The sequence below is a fragment of the Hippoglossus stenolepis genome, chromosome 2 (assembly GCF_022539355.2).
Source record: "Hippoglossus stenolepis isolate QCI-W04-F060 chromosome 2, HSTE1.2, whole genome shotgun sequence".
NCBI lineage: Eukaryota > Metazoa > Chordata > Actinopteri > Pleuronectiformes > Pleuronectidae > Hippoglossus > Hippoglossus stenolepis.
In genome coordinates, this window is record NC_061484.1 from 27,377,903 (window position 1) to 27,387,681 (window position 9,779).

Consider the following 9,779-nt stretch of genomic DNA (forward strand, 5'->3'; position numbering starts at 1 on the left):
TGAGGCTCCCCTGGAATTAGGAGCAGGGTCACCTGCCAACATTCTCAGGCTTGTAAAACTGCCAGAGCAGACCGCGTCAATTCAGCAGTTTTCTGTGCTGCCTGCAATTCTATGAAAGGCTATAAGCTGAAATTCACCAAAATTTGCAGCGACAGTATCTGACACAAATTCTTCTTTTCATGCAGTGCCCCTGGTAGCTGGCTGCAGTGTAGAACATACATCCTGTCTCCTCCATGTTAGTGGGAAGGACATGGACCAATCTAAAGTCAAATACATTTTCTCAAGATGGTTTCTGTCATTTAGGTCATTCTTATCCACTCTATTGTTCATGTTTCTCATAGAAAGTTTGGTTTTAGTGGTTATTTGTTGATATTAAGAATTAGATTAGAAACTTCATGATTGACAGCTGAGGGCAGCTGACTCCAGGATTAGTCAGGCTCATGTATGGGCAGGACCTTGATACTGTAGCTCCCATCTCCAGATCACTACTGTGCAGACTGTGGTTCCAAATGTGAGAAAGATGGCAGCGTTGGTATCAGGATATTTGAAGCTTCATTCTGGAAGTGGGAGGAAGTGGAGACGTGTCGTCCATCTTTAGTCGACTCTGCATAAAAAGACACAGATCATTTCCTCCATATTGTGGTTGCTCCATTATAAGAACAACTTCTACAAGGTCCCTCATATTTCCTACCTCCAACAGTGTGTTTCTCCCTAACACTGGAAGTCTAAGGAGCACTTCCTTGTGTTTTTGTGAACTGAAAGTTTCCTCATCTTGGCATCGTCATCATCTTAAAATGAAAACCTGCCGACTGGTGATTCACCAGAGAAAATACATGGAGTTAGTTTTTATAAATGTATAAGTTTATCTTCTGATTCTCTGATGTGCTCTGTGTTACAGTGGTAGAGTCAGATTGACTGAGGTACAGTTACACTTCTGCTGAGTCTGTGCCTTCAGAGGGATCAACAGTGGACATTACCTGTACCTACACATACCCATCCTGGTGGAATAACCATGATACTACAGTTCAGAAACTTTCTGGTTCATTCAAGTGGTAATGGGATTTACGTTGATCTAAGGACTGATCCGGAGTATTCCAGGTCGTGTGGAGTATCTCTGTAAAACAACAGTGCACTCTGAGAATCTCTAACCTGACGAGGCGACTCAGCTGTGTACAAGTTCAGGTTGACAACAAACCAGCCTACTGGGAGTTTTACCGGTTCGGCTGAGTCACTCTGTCTGTCACAGGTAACATTTACATTAGAGTCAGTTTGAAATGTTAATGTGTATGTTGAAATAAAATGTATGTTTGTTCTGGCCCTCAGCTCCCAGGTATGTGAGGGAGATCAACAGCCAATCATGATACCTGGACAGAGCTGACCTGTACAGCAGGTGTCAGCTCCTGATCATCTTTCTACGTTTGGTACAATAACAATGAACTTGTTGGACGAAAAAAACCTTTCACCTCCAGCACTTTAATGCTGAAGACAGCTGTCACTGTGCTATAGAGGACATGAAGCGTTTCCCTTCTCCTACATTGGGTGAGTTTCGCCTCCTCATGAAGCTACAATAATAGCAAATAATTTAAATTAACCTTTAACAAGTAATACAGACAATGTTTTGATTGTATTCTCATCTGTGTGTTAATATAAACTATCCCCAGATGCTTAAAGGTTCCACTGTGTCAGTGAGTCCCTCTGGTGAGATCATGGAGGCAGCTCAGTGAATCTGACCTGCAGCAGTGATATGCAACAGCAGCTAAATACACCTGGTACAAAAGAAGTGGAGATGAAACAGTTCAACCTCTCAGTGAAGGAACTGTTGTCCTCAAGCTCCATCCAGTCGTCAGACTCTGGAGTATTGCTGCACAGCTGAGAATGAGCTGGGAAGGAGTTCAGCAAACATCTTTATTACTGTGACATGTAGTGAAACACAGGTTATTAGTGAAGGCCTCTTGAATCCGTCCCATTCTTTGTCCTTTACATTTTAAATGTGCAGATGTAGGTGGTTGACTTCTGCACATGAATATTCACAGTCAGACCATCAGCAGCCTGAAGAATCCACTAGCGTCTGTTAAATCATCCATAAGCTTTCACCATCCCTCAGTAAGCTTGAAGATATTTCCTTCTGTGCACATTCACGTGACGGCGCAAGCTAATACTCAGCAGACAGACAGTGGTGAAAACAAGCCCTGCTCCTGTGCACACGTCACACACCTCCCAGCAGGGAGGAGTGGCTCATTAACATTTTAAGAGACCGCCCTGAAACAGGCCACTCTGAACAGGGCTCTTCACACGTTTTATTAGGAAGAAACTCTGTCTAATTGTGGAAAGGGTCATAATATGTCATGTTTAAGTCCACGTTACAAACTGGACTATGGTTTGGAAATCTGTGGACATTCAGGGAGTCTGAAACAGTAGTGCAGCAGGAAATCATTGAAAAAAACCTCTCCTTAACAACAAAGAAGGGAATTTACCTGTGTCAGTTTAACAACCTTGCTGTGTAACTCAGTGACTCCCACTCACCTGAGCACCTTCGACTTTAACACATCCATATCATATATGTCCCCAAATGTAAACTACCTTTAAAAAGACGCTCCAAAGCCTCCCTCTGTCAGTGAGTCCACTCCCTCTGGTGAGATCATGGAGGGCAGCTCGGTGACTCTGACCTGCAGCAGTGATGCTAACCCAGCAGCTAATTACACCTGGTACAAGGAGAACCGAACTCTGCTTCAAGGACCAGAGGGCGTTTATCGTCTCTCCTCCATCAGCTCTGGGGACAGGGGGGTCTACTCCTGCAAGTCTGAGAATCAGTTCGGACGGATCAACTCCACGTCTCTACACTTAGACGTCCAGTGTGAGTAGAAAACATCCACATATCCATGAAACCCAGCACTGTCTCGTAATCTTACAGAAAGTTCCTGGGTCCGACCCCTTATCTGGATTCACACCAAACTTTCCTGAGTTCTTCCCTGACCCGTACCTCATCCTACCTTTAAGTTTCATGCTAATCGACTCAGTAGTTTTTGTGTAATCTTGCTTAAAATCAACAACCAACAAACAAACGGACTGGGGTGAAAACATCTGTTGTTGCATAGCTACACTATATGACGTCATTTTCTAAACTCATAGTGACGACATTCCCATCATATGATCATAGATTATTTTTCAGTGTATATAAGCTTCAGGTCGTCTCTATAGTCCTATTAGAGGCAGGAATACAGCAGATAGGCAGTTTTAAGGATGCATGATGTAAATCTCTAACTTCTTTGTGACATTACTTATAAGTCATCTATCCATTATATGATGGGGAATAATGTTCTGATCAGTATATGATTTAGTCTCTCTGCTATTTGTGGAAATATCTTGGAAAATGTGTCTTTTGGGTCAAATCTTTGCTCATCTTGACCTCTGACCTTTGACCGATCAGCTGAAAAATTAATATTCACTATAATATTCAGTAAGTTTGGTTCAAGTGTTGAGTTATTTTTTACATTCACACACACGGGCTGAAAACAATACCCTCAGTACCTGCTTCTGTCTGTGCTGGCGCCCCGGGTTAATAATGATCATCTATATTTAAGAAGCACTTATCAAAACCAGAGATTGAAAAGTTCTTCACTTTGGTGAATGAATATTTCTGAGTTGATTTCATGATCTTGCATGTTTTACACCAGACGCTCCAAAGCCTCCCTCTGTGTCAGTGAGTCCCTCTGGTGAGATCATGGAGGGCAGCTCGGTGACTCTGACCTGCAGCAGTGATGCTAACCCAGCAGCTAAATACACCTGGTACAAGGAGGACGAGGACTCACCAAAAGCATCAGGACAAATCTTCACCATCACTGATATCACAGCTGAACATGGTGGAAAGTATCAGTGTGAGGCCCAGAACACACAAGGACGTAGTAAGGCCACCTTACATCTGACTGTTGGAGCAGGTGATTTTAGCACTCTGACCTTTACAGCCTACACCCCCTTTTCATTGCACCAGAACCTTAAACCATCAATACTCAGGATTTCCAGATGTGTCACAGCTGTACATCAAGCCCATCATACTGCACATGAACAATACTGACTGACCAACAGCATCACCTGGCAAACTGAGTCATCAGTCTAACCACACTGCTAATGTCTCCTGTCTGTTGTCTAGGGAAGTCAGTGATAATCATGAATATCATCAGGCTGACTCTGGTGGTCGTGCTGGTTCCAGTGCTTGTCTGGACTCTGTGGACGAGGTAAAACATACAAATCCATCAGTTCACCCTCTGCTCTTTTACTGTCTTCTTCAAATGTCTTCAGACACTAGTTTCAGTGTTATGAAGTTCATTTTGTAAAATGTTTTGTTTGTTGTTGTTTTCGATCCAGGATGAAGAAAACTCTGAGCTTGAAATCAGAAGCAAATGAAGCTGTGGAGATGATAGAGGTGAGAGACAGTGAGGCCAAGAGAATGACTCCATATCACTGTTTTCATCTCACTATGTTAGAGAAAGAGATAAAACATTTCTTGGATCAGCTACTTTGTCTGAATCTGCCCCAAAATGTAAAAGGTTCTTTCCATTGATCGTATATTAAAATGGACGTAGACTCTGGGTCTAGAAAGTGAAGTGAATGATCCACTTAGAGTCAAATAGACCATAAAGCACCGCAGGCATTGGGGCATGGATACCGTGTGATTGACAGCTAGTACTGGGTGCAGGTCGCAGGTTTAGGTGGGCGGGCAGTGTCCTTGGGCCCTGATTCAGGCTCCACCCCCTCTCCTCCAAATATGGTTACTTCTGGTTTCAAAAAACCAAGATGGCGCTGGACAACATGTCAAAAATGGAGGCTTCAAAATGGCAGCTCACAAACCAATGGGTGACGTCACGGTGCGTTGACACTTCTTTCTTGGCCCATGTCCCATCCTTCCACCAAGTTTTGTGGAAATCAGTTTAGCAGTTTTTGTGTAATCCTGCTGATGAACAAACAAACGAATGGACAGGGGCGCAACAACGTTCAAACTATTTTGAATGAACTGTGATTATATGCAGGTTTCATGAATAAAGTCCAGTGAGGCTTAATATTTTCTCATCTCTCCCCCATCAGTCACACAACTGTCCTGAGTATGAGAACGTCGCTGCTGCAGCACAGACAGAAGACACAGAGGAGCAGGAAGACCTGGTGTGAAGCCTCAGGTCAGAGCCACTGTGACAAACATAACCAAGATGGACGACTTCAGAGTACATCCGTACAAGCAGAGTTTACAGAAACCATAGTGTGTAGTTATTAAATACAGGAAATCTGTCCAAGCAACTAAATATCTGAGTGCAAGCGCAGAGTTTGAGCACAAGCAGAACAAATCTAAGCACCAGCAGGAGCTGTGTGAGTGCAAGCGCAGGGTTTTGAGTAAAAACACCACGAAATCTGAACGTGCAAGTCCAGCTCTCAAACTAAAAGACCACGCTTTTTAATGAAGAGGAAAACACCCACACATTTCCTTTCTACTCATGGTTTCCTGTTTTCTTTTCTCTTCAGGTGCACTGTGATTGGTTGATGAAAGTATTTAGGAGGGAACAGGAAGTATCTATCTTTCCATCCCCGGTTGCAGCAGCAGCAGTTTGTCCAGCATGACCTTTACAGCAAGAGTATTGTTGTGTTGTTTCTTTTCTTTTTCTTTTCTGATGGGTCCAGTCGTCCAGTTTCCGCAGCTTTATTTCTGTGAGCTTTAGTTCTGATGTTGGTTTAGGTTGAAGGAAGATTCTCAGGTCCTACGACCCTTTGTGGGTTGGTGTGTTGGGTTTTCCTTCTTTTGTCCATTTTGCCGGCCTTTTGTTGAAGTTGTTGTCTTTTCGACAATAAATAGTTTTTTTGCTGTTACCCTCTGAACTATGTTGGACGTCTTGGTGATGAGCCTTTGAGGCTGTGGTAACACCACGTGACTCATCTCGTGTCTTATACATGATATTAATGTGGTTATTACATGGATAATGAATTATTATGTATAGTGATTTTATGATTCTTTCTTAAATAAATGTTTTTGGTCTTTTGTTTTCACTCCTTATCTATTTGTTTGTTTGTTTTTCAGCAGAATTACACCAGAAAACTAAAAACTGATTTTTCCTCAAACTCATCAAATTTGGGCAGGAATCCTGATAAAGGGGCGGAGCCAGGAGTATGTTTGTATCACTTTCGTTATTATTGTGAGACTGATGAAAACAGTCAGGATTATTTAGAGGACTGGTTTCTATGAGTGATTGAACTCTGGTGCAGCTCGATTGAATTGAGGAGATTGAATTGATGGAGGCTGGCATGTGCACACATAGACACCAAAGGGGGCTTGAGCCACTGCCCTTTTTCTTCCTCGAGAGAAAGTGCCCTTTTTTAAATAAATGAATATTATATTCCTGTTTGCGCACAGCTTCCCTGTCAAACTAATGTTGTGCAATAATGCATTAAACGTGATCCTATAAAATGGTGTGCCTTTCGGCATTCAATAAATTTGGTTATCAAAATAAAATATTAAATATTAATATTTTATTATTAATATTAAATAATAACTTTAATTGATTAAAGTTACCTCGAAAACTCTTCCTTCAAAGGAAGGAAAAGATAGCAACCAAAATTACCATATAGATAGTTAGCTAAGTTGAAGGATATAGAGTTCTTGACAGTGTAGAGGTTGGCAAAATTCACTTATGCAACATTAATAAAAAACATTTGTGAAAGAAAAACATTTATTATGAATATAATAAAGTATAAAAACACAAATTACTAACGGTGTACTTACTAAACAAAGATAGGTATGTGAGTATGCATATGTGTGTGTCTGTGTGAGTCATCGTGCTTTCAAAATGGCGGCTGGCCAAAATGATAACACCCTCCCCCCTATTGGAATGTTTACGACCTGTAGAGATAATTAGGTGAAGAGTTATGCGTGTGTCTGTGTGTGTGCCAAATTAGAGAAAGAGTGTAATGCACAGAAAGTCTGTGAAGAGCATAACTAACATTAACTTTCACATAATTTGTAACCACAATATCACAACACCACAAATCAAACTTATAAACATCACACAGAATCAAACAGTCTTGCTTAGCCTAGTATAATTATTAAGCCCAGTTGTGTTACCCGTCTGTGGAAAGGGGAAAAAGAGTTGCTATGCAGTTCACAGTTTTGTGAAGTCGTCTTGCTGGTTTGTGGCTCCTGCCTTTGTGGTTCTGTTGAGCTGGGCAGCTCAGTTGCTGGCTGAAGTTTTCCTGCAGGACATCAGGTGCTGCTAGGAGGTTGGTAGAGCTTGGAGTGCGAGGAGGTTTCCTTGGTGAGATGAGCTGGAAGCTGCACCTTTGTGCTCCTCTCGAAGAGTTGGATGGAAAGAAGATGTGAGCTGGAGAAGCCAGGCTTCTTCCTGCGATGCAGGGAAAGAAGCTGGACAGCCTTCTCTCCTTGGAAGGATTGTAGAAAGAGAGGCAGAAGAGGGGAGACCTGGCCTTATATTGGCCCGGTGACCTTACAGGTCATGGGGTCCAGAATGACCAATGGGAGTTGAAACCTGTGTCCCTGGGGGGTTCACACCTCTGTGTGACGTTGCTGCACCCTGGGAGGCCTTGCTCTGGTTTTCTCCAGGACAAAGAACATGTGCTCAAGGCTTTTGGCTGAACATGGAGGCCGAACTTTGGTTTCCCAAAACCATGTCTCAACACAAATATATTGAAATATAATAAAACATCTAAATATCAGGTGGGAGATTAGACTAGTCTCTGTACCCTCCTCCCTCTACGTCTCCTGCACAGAGCTGAGCACTGGAGCTGTGGACATTTCTCCATTCTTAGAAGCATCGCGACTCGGACTCTGAATAATTGTAACAGCGCTGCTCCAGGACAGACACTCGTTAAAGATCCGGTCTGTGTCAGAGTCTCTGTCGGAGTCTGCTTCCTCCTCACTCCTCCTCTGACCTGCGCTCACTTTACACTTTAACATTAAACACCAGCACTGATCACAAGTTATCAGGACACCTACAGGACTGACGTTTACTTTGTGTTGGTTTGATTCGCTTTAGAGTTTATGAGACACATGTTTAAACCTGCGACACAACACGAGACGTGACGTGACACAGTCAGGACATCAGGGTTAAAGTGAGAGAACCATCCGGAGTCATGATCCGACATCATCGATTATAACTAAATACATGTGATTATCAGTTTGTGTGAAGAGGGACAGAGACGAACACACACACACACACACACACACACACACACACACACACACACACACACACACACACACACACACACACACACACACTCCTGCAGACAGAAGAGTTCCTCCCACAGATTCCGACGTAACACAGTGTTTTAACTTCTTTGTTGCAGAAGAAGCGACGCCCCGTTCATCCAGGAACATAAATATGAATTCAGCAGGTTTTTATAAAGTTCAGTTCTAAATGTGATGATTAGAAAACATCAGAGGATCAAAGTCACTTGTTGACCTGCGGAGTAATGGCCTCAGTGCAGTGGAGCTGCTAAGGGGGGCCAGGTGGGGCCAGGCGGGGCCACCTTGATACAGTAAAGGCAATAATCAGAGTTTGTCCTTTTAAGCTTTAGGTGCAGGACACAAGTCTAAACTGAATGAATGTCCAATCAGTGGAGAGAACTGACCACTGTCATAGACTGACTGTTGTAATTGAAAACCTTGTTTTGTAAGTTACAGCACAACTGTAAGAACAGTAACAGTCTATAATACTTTTTAAAGCACTTTCTAAATAAAAAACGGATTTCATATTTGTCTGACTGATTTTATTAACTGATGAAAAAGCAGCCATGGGACATTGTGGATGTGGAACACTTTGACTTTTAGTTTTCACAATACACCCAGACCACAAAGTTGATCCAACTTGAAAAAGGTAAGTAAATAAATTTACTTCATATTTACTTATTTATTTGATTTGAAAACTGTATGAACAAAATGTGTCAGATTTTTCCAACTTAAAAACGGCAGGTGAAGTTGTAAAACCAGCTAGTCTGATTTAACTGAATAGTTGTGTTTACTCTGGCTACAACCATATGACTGCGTTTTTAAACAAAAACGATCTCTCTCCACGTTCTGCTTGTGCTTTAATGTAGTATCAGACTAATCAGAACAATCAGTTCCAGAGTTGAGGTGGAGTTCATGTGAATTTCACAGTCGGGAACTAATTCTTCTGATTCTTCCGACTCCACGTTAACGCACAACCAGAGCACAGTGGGAGGCTCCGCCCATCTAACCCAACAGTCGATGGTTCCTGTGTCGCTCTACTGCTCACGTGCACCTGTGCATGAGCTCATGAAGTCCAGTCTACACAAGTGAACAGTTTTACACGTGTATCAGACAAAACAAGTATGACTCACATGAGTTGAATCCTCGTGAGAAATGAGTAAAGAACACTAAAGTAATGTAAGTTTGCATAATTATGACCTTTTACAATGTATTGTTATGACCCAGTCTTCATATGGACTGGAGGTGTAAATAAACAGGAACTGACTTCTAACATGAGGTTAAAAGAAAGAATAATTCAACATGATTTTTTAAGTCCAGTCTCAAGAAAGTAAAGAAAGTGTTAGATTCACTGTCAGGCTGCAGAACTACTCTCACTGTTATTTGCACGAAATATATTTTAATAAGTGCAGGCATCATTTCCAAAATAAAAGAACATTTCTTCATTTTAACAAGGGGATTTACTGGTGTTTGTCCGTTCGTGCATGTTAATAATGTAAAGAGGAAGGAAGCCAAGGTCTTAACTGATCTATGATTTCTATCTGTCATCGTGACTGGC

At 42.1% G+C, this 9,779-nt stretch overlaps 1 long non-coding RNA gene across 1 annotated transcript; it reads left to right on the forward strand.

Moving 5' to 3' along the window:
* Window positions 1-1,825: 1,825 nt before the first annotated feature.
* On the forward strand, window positions 1,826-3,724 carry LOC118117809. The gene is made up of 3 exons (XR_007033065.1): window positions 1,826-1,920; window positions 2,591-2,854; window positions 3,675-3,724. It is a non-coding gene; the product is annotated as an uncharacterized LOC118117809 (long non-coding RNA).
* The last annotated feature ends 6,055 nt before the right edge of the window (window positions 3,725-9,779 follow it).